The sequence below is a fragment of the Acinonyx jubatus genome, chromosome B1 (assembly GCF_027475565.1).
Source record: "Acinonyx jubatus isolate Ajub_Pintada_27869175 chromosome B1, VMU_Ajub_asm_v1.0, whole genome shotgun sequence".
Taxonomy (NCBI): Eukaryota; Metazoa; Chordata; class Mammalia; order Carnivora; family Felidae; genus Acinonyx; species Acinonyx jubatus.
The window spans coordinates 153,011,915-153,033,918 of NC_069382.1; the positions used below are offsets into that span (position 1 = coordinate 153,011,915).

At 35.1% G+C, this 22,004-nt stretch overlaps 1 pseudogene; it reads left to right on the forward strand.

Annotated features, from left to right (window-relative positions):
- LOC106971623 (probable ATP-dependent RNA helicase DDX43) overlaps window positions 1-16,036 on the forward strand; it is an 80,326-nt pseudogene extending 64,290 nt beyond the window's left edge.
- The last annotated feature ends 5,968 nt before the right edge of the window (window positions 16,037-22,004 follow it).

Below are 22,004 nucleotides of genomic sequence, written 5' to 3' on the forward strand. Positions count from 1 at the left end.
AGAATCTCAAGCAGGCTCTGGACTGTCATATAGAGTCTGACCTGACATGCGGCTCAAACCCACAAACTATAAGATCATGACTTGAGCTGACATCAAGATACAGATGCTTAACTGACTGAGCCACCCAGGTACCCCTGTCAACCTGGTTTTAATCTGGCTGTTCTACCAGATAGCTATGTAGTCGCAAGTTATTACATGCTATGAACCTTAGTGTTCTGTATACTAGTTACTAGATTGACTGGATCATGGAGGACACATGACAATCTGTTGGATCTATGAGGGTTGTACTATACTTGTTCATCGCTGTATCTCTTGAGATCAGTTTGTTACCTGGTCTCAAGTAGCCATACTAAATATTTGGAAAATAAGGTAAAATTGTACATAGATGCTTAATAAATAGTTCATTTTATTATATGTAAAATTTATATCCTGTTTTAGAATTTATATATTTTAATTTTCACTCACTATTCTCCAAAGAATGTATAAACCTTTCCAGATGTAATACTAATCCAGTATCTCAAAATTAATATGCAGAGTAAATACTTCAACTTTAGATATCTCATACAAAGTCTAGTGCTTTTCTGACTCTAGAGTAGCAAACTAGATGGTTTTTGTATATATGTGGAAAGAAATGTAGTCTCATGGGCTTTTAGGGCTACAAATGTTTTTCATGAATATTTATTCAAGTCTCTATCAAGCATCCTTGTCAAACATATCTTGATTAAATCCAGTATGAGGGACTCTTCCTCTACCAGTGGGTACTCTATAAATCTACAGCTATTGCTGTTAAATATTCCATATATTGATTTCAAAATTGCCTCTAAAATTGGTTATACCCTCTGGAGCAACAAAGAGTAAGTCATATTCACTGCTACATGACAATCCTTCAACAATTTAAGTTGAGCTAAATCTTCATATGTAAATTTCTAGATTGTTCATTGTACTGTTTGCCTACCTTTGATTTTTGTATATCTTAGAAAAGTGGTTCCCAGTTTATAAGTGATTTTCAAAGAACATAATAAGACAGACAAACTATGATCTGAGCCTAGCCTCGTTTTTGATCTAGCTTACAATTTTACCTTTAGTGGCTACAAAACAATACGGATTTATACTATCTGTGTTATGGAATTTTTTTCAAGATATTGAAATGAAAATGAAAAAAATGAAATGGAAAAAAAACTTAACATTTTATACCCCCGCTTCTGGCAACCACCAATCTGTTCTCTGTTTCAGTGAGTTGGATATATTTTTTTTAATATTCCACATATCAATGAGATTAGAGTATATTTGTTCTTTGACTTATTTCAATTAGAATAGTAACCTGAAAATTGATCTGTGTTGTCACAATGGCAGGATTTTCTTCCTTTATATGGCTGAATAGTATTATATGTGTGTGTGTGTATACATATATACAATCTTATAAATAAATATACATGTGTATATATGAAAATATACACATTCATATACGTATACATATATCACATCTTCTTTATCCATCCATCCATCCATCCATCCATCCATCCATCCATCCATCAATACATCAGTAGACACTTTGGTTGTTTCCATGTCTTCACTATTGTAAACAGTGCTGCAATGAACACATTGTGGGAGGGCAGATATCTTTTTGAGTTAGTGTTTTTATTTTTATTTTCTTTGGATAAATAATCAGGAGTAGGATTGCTGGGTCATATGGTACTTTTTTTTGAGTTTATTTATTTATTTTGAGAGGGACAGAGACAGCACAATTGGAAGAGGGGCAGAGAGTGACAGAGAGAGAGAGAGAGGGAGAGAGAGAATCCCAAGTAGGCTCCACACTGTCAGGGCAGAGCCCAATGGGGGACTCAAACTCATGAAACATGAGACCATGACCTGGGCCAAAACCAAGAGTCGGATGCTTAACCAACTGAGCCACCCAGACATTCCTGGGTCATATGGTAGTTCTATTTTTAGTTATTTGAGGAACCTCCAAACTATTTTCCACAATGGCTATACCCACTTACATACCTACCCACAGTGCACAAGGGTTTCCTTTTCTCCATATCCTTGCCAAAACTTGTTATTTCTTATATTTTTGTTAATGGCCATTCTAGGGGGTATCTTATTCTGGTTTATATTTGCATTTCCCTAATGATTAGTAATGTTGAGCAACTTTCATGTAACTGTTGGCAATTTATATGTCTTCTTTAGAAAAATGTCTAGTCAGATGAAAAAAATATATAATTTTCAAGTTTATTTTTTTGTGTATAAAATTCATAATGGTCACATGCATTTTTTAAGCAAGTATTTACTGAATGGCTATTGTATGTCAGTGCTTTTCAAGGGCTAAGGATAGAGTAGTGGATAAAACAAAGATCCCTTCCACCAAAGAACTTATGTTCTAGTTCAGAAAAGTATCAGCCCGGACATAAAATGGTGAACTGTAATCTACTTTTTCAGAAGTGTACATTTTTTATGAATAATTTTAGGGTTCCAAGCCCCAATTATTGGCTATTATAGTTAATAAAAGAATGCTGATATTTAACTAAGATTATTAAGAATCATGCCTTCAGTGAGCAGAGTCCAATGAGTTAATAGCTTTATATTGTTCCTAGTCAAATGAACTTTTTATGTAATTTCATTCTTCTTTGAGAAGAGCTATAATTAAAACTCCGATTGCAAACCCTCCAAATAATGTTGATTCTGGAGTGGATGGAAATTCTTCCTGAAATATATTCTCTAAAGTAAGATGGAAAATTATTTTGATAATTCTGTTGAATTAAGTCAAAAAAGGAGGGCAGGCATTTAATATTTTTAATAAGGACAGTCACTATACCTCCAAGCATCATTATTTGAATTTGCAGTCAGCAAAACTATTACATATTAATTTAGTATAACTTTACAATTTTGGCTATTGCTCTCATTAGGGTGTAACTGCTCATAAATGAGAATTGTGAATTAAATGCATAATGATGGTGGCAGTGGTGGTGGTGAGACTATATTTACTTCATATACTCTTTTAAGAGTATTCATCCAGATCAAAATAGCAGGAGGATAAGAGGCTTATCCAAAGGTACAGACACATAGAAATATTCCCTACTTTGAAAAAAAATCACTAAATCACAAGTGGGGTAATAATTTGATCTCCAAATTAAGTAGATTACAAAGGTTAATTACAAAGCTTGGCTCATGTTATTGCTAACTTCAGTTATTTTATTTTAAAAAATAACATGCCTTGTTTGAATGAAGCAATATATTAAATACAACCCCTATCGCCTCGAATTGCTAAAAACCCACAAACACTAGAGTGTGGGTGAGTTTGTTTGGACTGCTGCCTAAGCACAACGTTTTTTCTTTGAATGCTAAGCTTATTCATAATGAAAAATCAGTTTTCTGACAACAGGCACATGCATTTTACTTTATTTTATGTTGTATATCAAATAGCATATCCATTAAGAAACTCAAATATATTTATATTTAATGAATATTTCCTCTAGTCCTCTAAGTTTTCTTTGGCATCTCTTTCCAAACTTACTGTACTTAAATTGATATCACTGCAAATGACTGTGTATTTATCTGCTTGGGCAGCCATAACAAAAATCACAGGTTGAGTAGACTAAGACAAGAGAAATTTGTTTTCTGGGGCATCTGGGTGGCTCGATCGGTTGAAAATCTGACTCTTAGTTTCGGCTCAGGTCATGATCTCAAGGTTTGTGAGATGGAGCCCCACGTTGGGCTCATGCTAGCCAGGAGGAGCTGCTCGGAAGTCTATTGCTCTCCTTCTCTCTGTGCCCTCCACCCACTTGTGCACACTCACATACTCTCTTTCTCTCTCTCTCTCTCAAATAAATAAAATGAACGTAAGGAAAAAAAAAAGAAATTTATTTTCTCATTGTTTTAGAGGTCGGAAGTCCCAGATCAAGGGGTTGGCAGATCATTTTCTAGACAGACCTCTCTTTCTGGCTTATAGATGGCTGCCTTCTTGTTGTGTCTTCACATGACCCTTCCTCTGTGTGCATTTGGAGAGAGGGAGAGGAAGAGAGTTCTGGTGTCTATTCCTCTCCTTATAAGAATACCAGTCCTATGAGATTAGTGCCACACCCTTATGACTTCTTTTAACCTTACCTACCTCCATAAAGACCCAATCACATTGGGAGGTAGGGGCTTCAATATATGAATTTAGAGGGTGGGGTGGTACAAGCAGTCGATAATTCTTTATATTTTTCATTTTAAAAAGTTTGAAATTTTAAAACATTTTAAAGTTTAAGAAAAATTGTGAAGATAGTATAGAGTATACCTACATGCCTCTTACTGAGTTTCTTCTACTATTTAACATCTTAAGGTATATTAGTTACAATTAATGAATTAATGTTTATACATTAATTAAGTCCATACTTTACCCATATATCTTTACTACCTACCTTGTTTTCATTCTTCCTCTATCTCTCCCTTTCCTCCCTGCCTGCCTTTCTTCCTTCCTTCCTTCCTTCCTCCCTCCCTCCCTCCCTCCCTCCCTCCCTTCTTTCTTTCCTTCTTTCCTTCCATCCTCCCCCCCTCCCTCCCTCCCTTTCTCCCTTCCTCCTAGGTTGCTAAGTTCTTGTCCCAGAGGTAGCAAAGAATTGGAGACACAAGACCAGTATGGGGAAATGGTGTATTGAGTAGAAAAGTGTCGTACCCTTTCAAGACAGAAAGTGAGCCAGTGCTGGAGCAAGAGTGACAGTGGCTCCAAGAAGCTCTAGCTGCTTCCTTTTAAGCCTACTTTCTGCATGTGTAAATTTGGCTCTGATTGACAGTTTTGACTGACAGCTGGTGCTTGTGTAACATTTTGGCTTCTGCGCATGTGCCTACCTATGATGCAGTCTGTTACAGTTGTATTTATTTATGTATTGTATATTTATGAGTTTCTAATGGGCTTTTGCTTTGACCTTAAGGGCAAGTTGCACCTTTTGTGTGCATGCTCAGCTCTTAGAAGGCCCCTTGTGGCTTTTGAGCCAGCTCTGTGGCTAGGTCTTTCCTGTTCTGTTAGCCGTTAGAGGTGACTCTGAGGATGTGATGAGAATCTGCTTTATCCCTCCTCCCTCATGCCTAACTGCCTAACACTGCCTTTCTTCTTTTTTGATCCCAGTGTTTCATTCAGAATATCCTATTACTTTTAGTAATCATTTTGCATAAGGCTCCTCTTGGCTATGACAGTCTCAGATGTTCCTTGTTTTTGTTGACCCTTATACTTTCGAGAAGTACAGTACTAATTTGGTATTTTGTAGAATCAGTTGAAATTTTCTTATGCTTATCTCATGATCAGACTGGGGTTATGCATTTGTGTGTGGAAGCCCACAGAGATAAAATGCTACTTTCATCACATCACAAGGTGTGTGTAGTGTCAATGTGGTATCATTGGTGATAACCTTGATCACTTAGCTGTGTAGTGCTTGTCAGGTTTCTCCACTGCACAGGTACTTTCACCTCCATTTCATACTGTGTTTTCTAGGAGGAAGAAGCTATTCACTGCCTCCACAGTTAAGGAGTGGGGAGTTACACTCCATGTCTTAGAGAGCAAAGTAACTGCATAAATTATTTAGAATTCTTCTACATTTATTTATTTAGTCATCTATATCAGTATATACTCATGGACAATTATTTTATACTTTTGATTATAATCTAATACTACTTAATTTTGTCATACAAATTGTTATAGTTTTGACCATTGGGAGCTCTTTCATTTACTTGGCTTTTGTGTCTCTTTGACATACTCCCACTATTCTTTTTTATTTTCTTTTTTAATTTAGTAATTTCTTATTCTCTGGCACTACAAGATGTTTTAGGCTGTATTTATATATTTCCTGACCCAGCCCTAAAACCATCCATCTTCCAAGAAGACTTTGTACCTTTTATTGCAGAATGGTATTAGAAACCAAGATGTGGGTGCTAGCTGTGCTTATTGCTACTGGAGTGCTGCTGATTCCAGGCCCTCTCGGCTGAGAGAACAAGGAAATATATTCACGCATGTAATAATACACATCTATAAATATCTATTGATACATGTTAGTAAATACTAAACTGAAGTTCATATCAGTATCTCCAACTCTAATCAATTACCACACGGAGCTTTCTAGTCTTCTCCCCTTGCTTGTTTGTAATCTTTCACTCCAGTAGTCAGTGGGAAACCTCACTCTCACCATATTCTATGCATCTAGTGAATTATTACATACTACTATACATGTATAGAGGTATCAGAATTGTTAACCCATACCTCTGTAGAAAACAACTCTATCAACTATAATTCAGTGCTATGTACAGTTCCTTTTACCTTTATTTTACATATTTTACTGATTTTCAAAATTTGGTCAGCAACTTTTCTTACCATCCCTTTCTGTGAAGGTGTTTCATACATTTATAATATAGTGAATTTGGTTTGTCATATACTAATTTCCATCATGGGGTCCTGCAGTCTCCTGAACAACTTTTTAAAAGTTTATATACATTTAGGTTTACTCTTTGTGCTATAATATTTTATGGGTTTTGACAAATCCATAGTGTTACATACCCATCATAACGGTACCAGACAGAATAGCTTTATTCTCCTAAAAAATAAGTTTCCCCAGCTTTTTAAATCGATTTAAACAAATGCCATCCACTGATATATTTACCATCTTTTTAGTTAAGGCCATTTACAGAATTCATATAATTGGAATCATCCAATATTTAAGATTTTCAGACGGGCTTCTTCCGTTTAGCAATATGTGTTTACAATTCATCTGTGTCTTTTAGTGGCTTGAAAAATCCTTTCTTTGTTTATTGCTGAATTATTGTATGATTGTATCATCTTCATTTCTGATATTGGAACTTCTCTTACTCTCTTCTCACTGTTTTGCTTGGCCGGGCAAGAGGTTTATCAATTTGTTTATCAGATAATTAGTTTTTAGTTTTGTTGGTTTGCTCTATTTTTTGTTTTCAATTCCATCGATTTTTCTCTGCTGACATTTTTCTTTTTTCAACCTCCTTTAAGCTAATTGCTCTGTGTTATCTAGTTTTATAAGATGAAATCTTAGGTCACAGATTTTAGATCTTTCTTGTTTTCTAATACATGCATTTAATGCTATATATTTTCTTCCAAGCACAGCTTTCACTGCATTCCACAAATTTTGATAGGTTGTATTTTCATCATCATTTTGCTCACACTATTCTGAATTTCCCTACAGACTGCTTTTTTGATCCATGCTTTCTTTGATTTCCAAATATTTGGACAATTTCCTGAGAACATACCTGGTGTGATTTCTATTCTTCCAAACTTTAGTATTAATGAATTAATTATTCAATTTTAATTTTTAATTTTATGTTTGGTTGTTTATTGTCCAGAAGGTGCTCTATCTTGGTGAATGTAAATCACGAAATTTAAATCTGGATAAATCACGAAATTTAAAACTGAAGTAAGTACGTATATAGCATGTAGTTTTATGTTAACCTGGCCAGGAGTTGGGCTGTGTTCAATATTTACTGTAGGTGTAGGTGTCAGAGGCTTTGTATTTCTTGTTTTTGTCTTTGCTCTTGACTCTGGAATTATTTGGAAAAGGGCTTATCTGGTAGTTGGATAAGTGGTAATCCTGTGTTATTTTAATATAACCCCATTGGTGTTGTGGTATGGTGTTGGGGAAGGAAAGTGTCCTATAATTTTCTGATTAAACCTCATTTATTTAGTGGGTTTGTGTCTCTAGGTTCACGTGAACTTCACAAGTGTTTCTCCAGTATACATTATCCGCCACCCCCACCCCCACACTCCTACTCCTTTGGTGAGATAGGGGAGCTTACAGGTATTGGAGAGGATGAGTTCTCATTCCCCACCCAAGATAAAGTCCTCATACATTTCCCCTGTAGAGTAGGTATTCGTTAAGAAAAATGCTCTGAGTATGTTTCCTAATTAGTCTTTCCTTCTCTTGCCAGAGCCAGTAGGGGATCTTTCTTGACACTTCACTGTGAGATCCTAGAACTGAATCTGCAGATAAAACCTAAGAAATGGTGAAGAGCTCCCTAAGACTTCAGTGTCCAGGACTGTCTCTCTCACATGCTAGTCTCATGTTCAGCCTCCAGCAGTTCATCGAATAGCCGTTTACGTGTTCCTACCAATCTGTGGCTCCAGCATCTTCTGTTCTAGCTAAGCAGATCTCAGTTGTGACTCTGTATTTTCCTAGCCAGCTTTTGGGGTGACAAGTTGCCCTGAGACCTCAGTTCTCTGATAGGATAAAAAAGTCATTGACTTTGAGTTTATTCAGATTTTTATTATAAGAAATGACAGTCTTTTTACATGTCAGAAATTTCAATCTTTTTACATGTCAGAACTAAAATCTGCAGTCTCATATTTTTCTTTAAAAATTTATGTAGCCAGATGCTTAACCAGACTCTCAATATAAACATCTGTAGCTTAGACAATTGAACAAAATGCTAATAATTTTATTTATATACTCAGAGAAAATAGCCATCTTTGATTGCTTCAGCCAATTAAATCATATGTGATCAGTATAGGTGGCAATTTCTGAGTACGAGTTAGAAGATAAATGTTTGTTCTTGAAACTATGAGCATTTGTGTGGCTTAATAGTTATCATAAACATCCAAGTTAAAATTTCAAAATATCCACTGGGTGCCTCTGTGGCTCAGTCGGTTAAGCATCTGAATCTTGGTTTTGGCTCAGGTCATGGTCTCATGATTCATGAGATCGAGCCCCGCATCAGGCTCTGTGATGACAGCATGGAGGCTGCTTGGGATTCTCTTTCTCCTCTCTCTGTGTCCCTCCCCTTCTTATTTGTGTGCACATGTGCTCTTTCTCTCTCAAAATAAATAAATATGCTTTAAAACATTTCAAAACATCCAGATTAAAGCACTGGTAGGCAGAATCCTAAATTAGCCCCCAAGATTCCACCAAGCTGGTATACGTACCTTGCATCACATCTCTTCCTTTAAGAGGGACTTGTGCTATGATGAGATATCACTCCTGTGATTATGTTACATTATATAGCAGAGGGATTTTAAAGATGTAATTAAGGTTCCTAATCAGTGATTTTGAGTTAATCAAATGAGAGATTATCCTGGTTCAGCTTAATTTAATCATATGAGCCATTAAAAGGGGTCAGAAAGATTAGAAGCAGAAGAGGTTTCTTCTGCTGACCTTGAAGAGGGGAAATCCATACTGTGAACTGCTTATTGAGATGGCTGCATGCAAGAAATTGAAGGTGGTCTGTAAGACAGAGTGATTATCCAGAAGAAAATAGAGATTCAAGTTCTATAATTACAATTAACTGAAATCTGACAACAACCAGTAAGATTAGAAGAGAATGCATATCCTTAAAGGAAAACATAAGGATAGCTGACATCTTGATTTCAACCAGTGAGACCCTGAGCAGAGGTCCCAGCTAGCCGACCCCTGACTTTTGAACCATGGGTAATTAATGCATGTTATTTTGTACCTCTGTTTGTGGTAATCTGTTACATAGCAATAAGAACCAAATACAAAAACTGAAAGAAGGACAATATCAAAATATTTTGGTATTTTTTAACAGCCTTAGTGGAAACATACTCAGAATTTAGAATTAATAGAATTAAGTCCCATTCATTCATTAATGAAATTAAGTTTCATTTTCATACTATAGTTATAACTTACACAAAAATAAAAAAAAATGTGTCGACTTGATTTATCCATTAATAATATTCTTAAGTATTATGTCAGTCCGTTTGGGCTGCTAGAACATAATACCACAGACTAGGTGGCTTTTAAACAACTGAAATTTATTTCTCACAGTTCTGGAGTCTGGAAGTCCAAGCATGCTAGGTGCTAGCATGATCACTTTCATGTGAAGACCGTCATCTGGGTCTCAGATTACCATTTCTTGCCATGAGCTCACGTGGTGGAGGGGGCAAGGGGTTATCTGGAACCTCTTTAATTAGATCACCAATCCTATCTTTAAGATCTCCACCCTTCTGATCTAATCACCTCCCAAAGCCCTATATCCTGAATACTATTACCTCAGGATTAGGTTTTCAACCTATGAATTTTTGGAGAATACAGTGAGTCAGTCTCTAGCGGGTGTGTTAACACCTTCAGCCAAGTGTGGTTTTGGTGTGGTACTCCAGCCAAACAACATGCAAGCATCCATGAATCTCAGAAATATTTATCGGTTTGACACCAGATGGTGGTAGGTAGGTAGTGATTGCTTATAAGAGCTGGTATGCTTCTGAATGTTTATTTTCCTAATTCTGATTTTAGGAAAAGGAAATATGACTGTGCTATATGTACCCAATGACTATATAAAATGCTGATTAATATTTTGAGGGAAGATCAAATTGATAAAGAAGAAAAATTCTAAATTTTTGATAAGTAAAATGGCAAAGAACATCAAAGAAACAGTAGTGAGAATAAAAGGTGAACACTACAAGATTAATCAGATGGAAATATCATATATGCAAAATTAATAGGTAGCTTCCATATCTTGGCTATTGTAAATCATACTGCAGTAAAGATAGGGGTGCATATATCTTTTTGGATTAGTGCTTTTGTTTTCTTTTGGTACACAATAGTACCCAGTACTGGCATTAATGGATCATATGGTATTTCTACTTTTAATTTTTTGAGGAACTTTTATACCATTTACCACAGTGACTGCACCAATTTACATTACCACCAACAGTACATTAGGATTCCATTTTCTCCACATTCTTGCCAACACTTGTTATTTCTTGCCCTTTTGATTCTAGCTATTCTGATAAGTATAAGGTGATAATTATTGTTCTGATATGCATTTCCATGGTAATTCATTATGTTGAACATCTTTTCATATGTTTGTTGGTCATTTGTCTGTCTTCCTTGGAAAAATATCTATTCAGGTTCTTTGCCCAATTTCAATAGAGTTTTTTAGGGGTGTGTGTGTGTGTGTGTGTGTGTGTGTTGAATAGTCTTTCTATATTTGGATAATAGCCTCTTATCAGATTTATCATTTGCAAATGTCTTCTTCCATTCAGTAGGGTGCCTTATCATTCTGTTGATGGTTTCCTTTGCTGTGCAAAATGTGTGTGTGTGTATGTGTGTGTGGTCCCAATAGTTTATTTTTGCTACAGCCTATGACAAAGAGATTACTGCCTATGTTTTCTTATAGGAGTTTTGTAGTTTCAGGCTGCACATTTAGGTCTTTAATCCATTTTGAATTTATTTTTGTGTATGGTGTAAGACAGTAGTCCAGTTTCATTCTTTGGCATGTTGCTGTCCAATGTTCCCAACACTATTGCCTTTTTTGTTATAGACTGACCACATAAGTGTGGGTTTATTTCTGGGCTCTGTATCTTCTTCTGTTGATCTATGTGTTCATTTTTATGCCAGTGCCATACTGTTGATTACCACAGTTTTGTAGTATATCTTGAAATCTGGGATTGTGATACCTCCAGCTTTGTTATTCTTTTTCAAGTTTGCTTTGGCTATTGAGGGTCTATTGTGGTTTCATACAGATTTTAGTATTGTTCTAGGTCTGTGAAAAATGCTTTTGGTGTTTTGATAGAGCTTGCATTGAATCTGTAGATTGCTTTGAGTAGTATGGACATTTTAACAGTATTGATTCTTCCAATCCATGAACATAGAATATCCTTCCATTTATTTATGTCATCATCAATTTCTTTCATGTGTGTTTTATAACTTTCAGAATATAGGTCTTTCACTTCATTGGTTAAGCTTATTCCTAAGTATTTTATTGTTTCTGGTGCAAATGTAAATTAGGTTGTTTTCTTAATTTCTTTCTGCAACTTTGTTGTGAATGTATAGAAATGCAATGGATTTCTGTATATTAATTTTGTATCTTCTGACTTTATTAAATGTATTTATCAGTTCTAATAGTTTTTTGGTGGAGTCTTTAGGATTTTCTATATTGTGACAGTTTACCATCTTCCTTATCAATTTGGATGCTTTTTAGTTCTTTTTCTTGTCTAATTGCTGCAGCAGAACTTCCAGTACTATGTTGAATAAAAGCAGTGAGTGGACATCCTTGTTATTCTTTATCTTAGAGGAAACAGTTTTTTACCACCGAGTATGATGTTAGCTATGGAATTTTATATACAGCCTTTATCATGTTTATTATGTTCCCTCTAAACCCACTTTACTGAGAGTTTTTTTTTTAACATGCATGGATGTATTTTGTCAAATGATTTTTGTACATCTATTGAGATGATTATATGTTTTTTATCCTTCCCTTGTTAATGTGATGCATCACATTGATTCATTTGTGAACACTGCCACACTTGTATCCCTGGAATAAATCCTCTTTGATTGTGGTGAATGATTTTTTAAAATGTATTGCCAGATCCATTTGCTAATATTTGGTTGAGAATTTTTATACCTATGTTTATGAGAGATATTGGCCTGTAATTTTTTTTTGTAGGATCTTTATCTGATTTTGATATCAGGGTGATGCCAGCATCATAGAATGAATTTGGAAACTTTTCTTCTATTTTTGAATAGTTTCAGGAGAATAAGTATCAACTTTTTAAATACCTGGTAGAATTCACCTGTGAAACCATCTGGTCCTGGACTTTTGTTTGTTGGGAGTTTTTAAATTACTGATTCAATTTCATCATTATTAATTGATCAATTCAATTTTTCTATTCCTGATTCAGTTTTGGAATATTATGTGTTTCTAGGAGTTTAACAAGTTCTTCTAGGTTGTTCAATTTGTTGACATATATTTTTTTATAATATTCTCTTAAAATTCTTTATATTCTGTGCTGTCAGCTGTTCATTCTCCTCCTTCATTTCTGATTTTGAGTCCTGTCTTTTTTTTTTTTTTTGATGGGTTTGCCTGAAGGCTTTTAAATTTCATTTATCTTCTCAAAGAACTAGCTCCTTGTTTCATTGTTCTTTTGTATTATTGTTTTAGTCTCTATTTCCTTTATTTCTGCTGTAATCTTTATTCTTCTCTGGTACTAGCTTTGGGCTTTGTTCTTTTTTTCTAGCTCTTTTACATATAAGTTTAAGTTGCTAATTTGAGATTTTTCTTGTTTCCTGAGGAGGTAGGTTTGCATTGTTATAAATTTCCCTTTTAGATATGATTTTGCTCTGTCCCAAAGATTTTTGAGCATTGTGTTTCATTTTCATTTTTATCCATTCATTTTTTTTATTTCCCCTTTGATTACTCAGATGACCCATTCATTGTTTAGAAGCATATTGTTTAGCCTCCAGGTATTTGTTTTCTTTTCAGCTTTTCTCTTATAATTGATTTCTAGTTTTATACCATTGTGGTCAGAAAAGATGCTTGTATGTTTTCAGTCTTCTTAAGTTTATTAAGACTTGTTTTATGGCCCAACATGTGACCTATTCTGGAGAATGTTCTATAGATACTTGAAAAGAATATGTATTCTGCTGTTCTGGGATGGAGTGTTACATATATACCTGATAGGCTCAGCTGGTCTAATGTGTTGTTCAAAGCCACTATTTCCATGTTGATTTTCTACTTGGATTATCTATCCATTAATGTCAGTGGGCTTATAAGTCCCCTACTGGTATTGTATTATTGTCAATTTCTCCATCTATGCCTGCTAATGTTTGCTTTATGTATTTTGGTGCTTTATGTTGGGTGCATAGATATTTACTATTGTTGTGTCCTCCTGTTGGTTTTATCTCTTTATCTTTATGTAGTGCCCTTTTGTCTGTTGATACAGTCTTTGTTTTTAAATTTATTTTGTCAGGTATTAACTATTGCTATCCCAGCTTTTTCACTTCCATTTGCATAGTATATGTTTTTTCCAGCTCTTTGCTTTCAGTCTGTGTCTTTAGGCCTAAGGTGAGCTTCCTATAGGCAACATATAGGTGGTATTTTTTATTCATTTAGTTACCTCACATTTTTTATTAGGAGCATTTAGTCTATTTACATTTAAAGTAATATGGATAGGTATGTACTTACTGTCTTTTGTTAATTGTTTTCTGCTTGTTTTTGTAGTTCTTTCCTCTTCCTTTCTTCTCTTGCTCTCTTTCCTTGTGGTTTGATGGCTTTTTTAGTAATATGCGTGAATTCCTGTTTTGTTTTTTATTTTTGTGTGTATCTATTATGTTTTGGTTTGTGGTTACTATCAGGTTTATACATAACATCTTATGTGTATAGGAGTTTATATTAAGTTGATAGTTGTTTAAGTTTGAACGCATTCTAAAAACACTAAATTTTCAGTTTCTCTTCCATGGTTTTGTTTATAGTGTCATTTTTTACATCTTTTTATTTCGTGTATCTTTTGACTGAATTTTTTGATATAATTGATTTTACTACTTTTGTATTTTAACCTACACACTGGCTTTATAAGTGATAATCTACTACCTTCACTATATGTTTGGCTTTACTTGTGAATTTTTTTCCTTTCATAATTTCTTCTAGTTATGGCGTTTTCTTTCTGCTCAAAGAATTCCCTTGCTTGTGTCATTTTCTTAAATTGTATTTTAATTTTTTCTAATTGCATCCCCCACATTGTTATCATTTTCTTTATGGTTCTTAACTTTTGTAGCGTAGGACTCTCCAAATGCCCAAAGGCACCCCTTAGAATTGCTACCTCCATTTGTCATAGTATCTTCCAGCTTTTCCACTCAAAGTCAAATTCCTTGATTATGACTTCTATGTTGCAAATTGCTTCTCCACCAAATTCTCAATAAAGTGTACCCTGTATTCTTCCTTACTGCCTTCCTGCTTAAAATGGTCAATACACTCATTTGGCTCTTTTCTCTTCCTGTACCTGTGATGACTCATTTTCTGTCCCTTTTTAACTCTTCATCTCTGGAAACTACAGTGTCATGGCCTTATTTAGATTTTGGTGGAATTATTTGGGTTTCACTTGTGTTAGCCTCTTTTTCTACTGGCTTATCTCTTCTTACATGATTAATCCTATGAGTAACTGCATATTCATGATATCTGGTAAGAAAAAAAAACTTTTTTGCTTATGTTATTTTTGTTTTACTGTTTTATCTATTCTCTTTGATAACTTCTTGTCTAGTGGATACAGTTTAATATTGATAGATATAGTATTTTCTATAATAACATGTTGAGTTTTGTAGTGTGATTTCTTTTGCTATATATTAATGCTATGTTCCTATTTAACTTCATCAATAAATAACATTTTGTGGACATGATAAAAGTCATGAACCCAATATTGACTATGAATGAAAAAATAGAAATCCTCATGCAAATGACAGCAGCAAAAGAAAAAAATCTGACTCTTCTCTTCATCTGAAATAATTTAGCTCCATTAAAAAATACTCTTTCCAATTTCTTAATAGAGAAAATCCAATAAACAAAAATAATGATTCTCTTACACACCTTTTAAAGTAATGGAGGAGGGATGGGGTAGGTATAGAGAGAGGGGTGAGGAACAGACTCATACTCCAGGTACCTCTGGCATGGGGAAAATGAATCCCATAACATTTGGTTTTGAAAACCAGAGGGGCCTCATTTTGAGGGTTCTTATAATCAGGGACTTAACACCTGGAACACTAAAAATCAGAAGACTTCTCTCTCTTTTTCTCTCACTTTCAAAAGAAACAGCAAACTTGGCTCTGGGAGAACCTGGAGGGCATGGAAAATTTAGTTCCCACCCTTAAAGAGAAAGCACAACCAAGAGCCCCAGAGAGATGTAGTATAGAAGTAGCAGTTTGAAAAACTCCTAGGGCACACTGGGGAGGAGATTTCTTAACCAATCACAGAGCATATGTTGAAGGGGAGGGGATCTTTTGGAGACTTCTTCAAGACCAAAAGAGCTGGTAGCACCGTTTCCCTTCTAATGCCACAGCCTAGATACACACACATGTGTGGGAACCAGGTCGGTACCAACACTATACACCTCTCTTGCTTACAGCATTCTCTGCTCTTGAGAGCTTCTGTGGATCTGCCCTTTCCATGTGGTCAGCCATGGCAGAGGGGTAACCAGGTGGCTGCAGGTCTCTTCCTGCAGCAGACCGTTGTGGACATTACTGTTACTGCACTCAACACCTGCTGCAACTCTCCTGCACTACCCACCCCCCCCAGCCCCCGCTCCAGAGCTGTAGCAGGAGTTCTCTAAAGAAGCTCCAGATCCCTTCCCACAGCAGATCTGCCAAACTTTGGTAACACTGCAAGGCCACCCCCATGTTCTTCAGTGGATATAATATTCCAATATGCCCTTGGCTAGAGCCCATGCAAAGTGGTTCCACAAGCCTGGCAATGTGCAAGCAGTTCTGACAGTGGCCAGCTCCAATCCAAAGTGACACCTGTCCTTGGAGAAGATAAACACACACACCAGTCTAACTTTGGCCCAACAGGGAGCTGGGGGCAGACATCTGGTCAGACTGCAGACCCTGCCCACCATTAAAAGCTTACCATGATGCCTAGAGAGAGCTCTTTGTAACTTGGTGTTGCCAAATCACTGGCAAACACCTGGTCTGACTCAACTCAAGCCCATGGTGGCCCCAGACTGCCTCACTAACACAGGGATCCAACCCTGCCCACAACAGGCAAAGAGAGCAATTGCAGACAACTGGACTGTAGGCAAAAGTGGCTCAGCCACAATAGTAGGGCACTTCCAACTCATAGAAGAAATATCCCTGAAGTGCCAGATTCCACTGAACAGGAAATATTGTAATGCAGGGCACTATGCGTCCTTTTATTTTGAAGGCTACTACTTTCAAAAACAGGAGACAAAGCTGACTTTCGTAACACATAGAAACAGACATAAAGAATTAGACAAAACAAGACTGAGAAATAAGTTCCAAATGAATGAGCAGGACAAAAATCACAGGAATAAAGCTAAATGAAACAGAAGTAAGTAATATGCCTGGTAGAGAATTTATAATAATGGTCATACAAATACTCAATTGACTTGAGAAAAGAGTGAAGGAACACAGTGAGGCTTAGAAAACATTAAAAAAGAACTAAATAAGTGAAATTAAAAATACACTAGATGGAATAAACAGTAGACTAGAGGAAGCAGAATAATAGATTAGTTATTGGAGGACAGAGTAATGGAAAGCAGAAAGCCAATAATGAGAGAAAATGAAAATAGATTAAAAGAATTCAGTGACACCATCAAGCATAATAACATTTACATTATAGGGATGCCAGAAGGAGAAGAAAAAGAAAAGGGGGCAGAAATTTTGAAGAAATAATAGCTGGAAACTTCCCAAATCTAGGGAAGGAAACAGAAATATAGATTTCCAAACATAAAATCAACAAGGAAACAGTGGCTTTGATACATTGGACCAGATACATCTAACAGATATTTTTCAGATCATTAGCCTAAAACAGTGGAATACATATTCATTTCAAGTGCACATGGAACATTCTCCAGAGTAGATCACATGTTAGGCCACAAAGCAAGTTGTAACAAATTCAGAAAGATTGAAGACAAATCATGCATCTTGTCACACCACAACAATATAAAAATAGAAGTCAATGCCACCCCCCCCCAAAAAAAAAAGAATCTGGAAAGAGCACAAATGCATGGAGGTCAAATAACAGGCTACTAAGCAGCGAATGAGTCAATCAAGAAATAAAGAGGAAATCTAAAATTATGTGAAGACAATGAAAATTAAAACCCAATGGTCCCAAATCTTTGGGATGTAGCAAAAGGTGTTTTAGAGGGAAGTTTATAGCAATACAAGCCTAACAAGAAGCAAAAAAACCCCAAAATACCAAAACTGAAAAACAAAACAAAACAAAACCCTCAAAAAAATCCAACTTTGCAGCTAAAGAAGGTAGAAAAAGAAGAATAAACAAATATCAAAACCAATGGTAGGAAGAAAATACTAAATATTAGAGAAAAAGTTAATGAAATAGAAACTAAAAACAAAAAAACAATAGAACAGATCAATGAAACCAGGACCTGGTTCATTGAAAAGACCAACTAAATTGATGAGCCTTTAGCCAGGCTCATTAAAAAAAAAGACTCAAATCAGAAATTAAAGGCGAGAAATAACAACAAACAACACAGAAACACAAATGACTTTAAGAGCATATTATGAAAAATTTTATGCCAACATATTGAAATTGCTAAATTTCTGGAAACATAACCTCCTAAAACTGAATCAGGAAGTAGATTTTTGGAACAGACTGATTAGCAGCAATGAAATTCAATCAGTAACCAAAAAAAATCCCAAGAAACAATAGTCCAGGGCCAGACAGTTTCACAGGTGGATTCTACTGAATATTTAAAGATTTAATACTGATACTCCTGAAACTCCTATTTAAAAAAAAAAAAATAGAAGAGGAAGGAAAGCTTCCAAATTCATTCCATGAGGCAAAGATTAACCTGGTATCAAAACCAGATAAAGATGCTACAAAAAAAGTGATGTAGGCCAATATCTCTGATGAACATAAATGCAAATATCCACAACAAAATATCAGAAAAGAATCCAATAATACATTAAAAAATTTCATTTGCCATTATCAAGTGGGATTTATTCCTGGGATGCAATGGTGGGTCAATATTCACGAATCAATCAATGTGATACATCACATCAACAAGAGAAAAGATAAAAACCATGTGATCATGTCAATAGATTCAGAAAAAGCATTTGACAAAGTACAATATTTATTCATGATGAAAAGGCTCAACAAAGGAGTTTTAGAGGGACTATACTTCAATATAATAAAGACCACACATGAAAAACAGACAGCTAACATTATATTCAATGGGGAAACCTCAGTGCTTTTCCACTAAGATCAGGAACATGGCATGAGTGTCCACTCTCACCACTTTTATTCAACAAAATACTAGAAGTCCTAGCCACAGCAATTAGACAAGAAAAAATAGATAAAAGGCATTCAAATTGGTAAGGAAGAAGTTAAACTTTTACTATTTGCAGACACAATACTATATATAGAATACTATGTATAGAATATATATTCTATATATAGAAAATCATAAAGACTTCACTAAAAAACTACTAGAACTGATAATTCAGTGATGTCACAAAATAAGAAAATGAATCATAGAAATCTGTTGCATTCCTATACAATAATAATGAAACAGAAGAAATGGAAATTATGAAGACTATACAATTTACAATAGCATAAGAAAGAATAAAATACCTAGAACTAAACTTAACCAAGGAGGTGACACACCTATACTGTGAAAACTCTAAAACAAAAATGAAGGAAATTGAAGACAACACAAAAGGGAAGATATTTAGTGCTCATGGATTGGAAGAACAAATATTTTTTAAATGTCCTACTACCTAAAGAAGCCTACAGATTTGATGTAATCCCTATCAAATTCCAACAACATTTTTTTACAGAACTATAACAACTAATCATAAAACTTATGTGGAACTACAAAAGACCCCAAATAGCCAAAGACATCATGAAAAAGAAGAACAAAGCTGGAAGTATCAACCCCAGATTTCAAGATATGCTATAAAGCTGTTGTAATTAAAACAATACAGTACTGGCACTAAAATAGATGTATAGATCAGTGGAAAAGGATAGGAAGCCCAGAAATGAACTCACAATTATGTGGACAATTAATCTTTGACAAAGGAGGCAAGAATACATAATAGAAAAAAGGCAATCTGTTCAACAAATGGTGTTGGAATGTTACACAGCAACATGCAAAAGAATAAAACTGGACCACTATCTTAAACTATACACAAAAATGAACTCAAAATAAAGACCTAAATGTGAGGACTGAAACCATAAAAGGCTTAGAATTACTGCACAGGCAGTAATTTCTCTGACATCAGCCATAGCAACATTTTTCTAGATGCCTCCTGAGGCAAGGGAAACAAAAACAAAATTAAACTGTTGGGACTACATCAAAATAAAGATCTTCTTCACAGCAAAGGAAATAATTAATAAGATTACAAGACAAACTATTGAATTGGAGAAGATATTTGCAAATGACATAGGCAATAAAGAGTTACAACCCAATACAAAAAGAACAAATAATTCAGTTTAAACATGGGAAGAAGACATGAACAGACATTTTTCTAAAGAAGACATACAGATGGCCAACAGACAAATGAAGATTCAGTATCACCCACAATCAGGAAAATGCAAATCAAAACCACAATGAGATACACTTTACATCTGTCAAAATGGATAAAATAAAAAACACAAGAAACAGTGGCTGTTGGTAAGAATGTGGAGAAAAATTAACTCTTGTACACTATTGGTTGACACGAAACTGCGGCCACTGTATGGAAGTTCCTCAAAAAATTAAAAATTGTATTACCATATGATCCAGTAATTCCACTACTGGGTATTTATCCAAAGAAATGAAAACACTAATTAAAAAAAGTTTTGCACCCCATGTATTTATTACAGCATTATTGTTTACAATAGTCAAATCACATAAGTAGCCCAAATGCCCAATAGATGAATAAAGAAATGGTATATATACAATGGAGCATTTATTCAGCCATAAAAAAGGATGAAATCTTGGCATTGTCAATAACATGGATGAACCTAGATACTATAATGTAAGTGAAATAAGTCTGTGAGAGAAAGACAAATGCAATATGATTTCACCCACATGCAGAATTTTAAAAAAGAAAAGAAAAAAGTGACAAACCAAAAAAGCAGACTCTTAGCTATAGGGGAAAGAACCTGTGGTTACCAGAGGGGAGGTGGGTAGGGAGAAGGGTGAAATAGTTGATGGGGGGTTAAGAGTACATTTATCATGATGAACACTAAGTAATATATAGAATTGTTCTAATCACTGTATTGTATACCTGAAACTAACATAACACCATATGTTATCTATACTGGAATTAAAATTAAAAAAAGATCAGGATAGTTTTTATGTATGTAAGTAATGATTTATGTACATTTTATGTAGATTTTCTTCCCTTAAAATCTGTGTTAAATTTCAATCTAAATTCATACTACAATATCCACTATATAAACAACTTTTCCATTTCATAGCCCTTTCTTCTTTTATATGCAAATTGACTTGTTATAGAATAATTGGATTAATTTTGCAACCAGGGAAATCAGTATTTTTTTTTTCCATTTGTTGTCAGGTAATGTAAAAAGAAAATAAGCTTAATGAGGTATCCTAGATTGGAAATCTATTTACAACCTTTGAGTTTCCATTACTACTACCATACTGGCTGTCTTGACAGTGAAATCAGTCAGTGTTCAATTATCCATTTTGGAGGCAACCTCAGCATCTTAAAGAATCTACTTTTCCAAAGCTATGTCAGTAAATAACTTCTCTGAGATGGATGTGTCAGTAAATTAAAAAAGTAAAGTAAAAGTTAAATTGGCTTAATGCTTTTTCCTAGTGTCCAGTGTGCACTATAATATAAATGTAATTTTTTTTTTACTTTTTATTTTTAGAGAGAGTGAAAAGAGCATGAACAGGAGAGAGGTGGAGGAAGGGCGGGAAGGAGGGACGGAGGAAGGGAGGGAGGGAGGGAGGGAGAGAGAGAGAGAGAGAGAATCTTAAGCAAACGAGCTCCACATGAAGCCTGATCCCACAACCCTGGCATCATGACCTAAGCCAAAATCAATACTTGGATGCTCAACTGACTGAGCCACTCAGGTGCCCCTGAAAGTGTAATTTTAAAATTAGAATTCTGAGAAAGAATTGGAGGTTGGAACCTAGAGACAAATTAGTTTTATGCATCATTATATTGATGCTAATATCTTCCTCACAATGACACTATGCAATAGTTTTCCTACTTTAGTAGATGAAGAAACAGAAGCAGAGAAAAATCAACATATGCAGGACACTCTTAATACCATATGGCAAGAGATTGCTCATATTGGCCTCTCTTTCTCCCATGTAGTAGAGAGACTGGCAGGGCCTGTCCTTGGAGTTCTTTATTGTGTGCAAACATTTCTACATTTACTGGGCTTGCTGAAGATGTTGAACAAAGATCCATGTGAACAACATAAGGGGCTCACTGGACAAGGCACACCAAATTCTGGTTTTATGTCCATTCTTAACTGTTTTTTTTTTTTGTTTTTTTTTTTTGCCTTGTTCTAGGGGCCAGGTCTATATAGGTCTGGTGGAGGGACCAAATAATCTACATAACTGTTTAGGACTG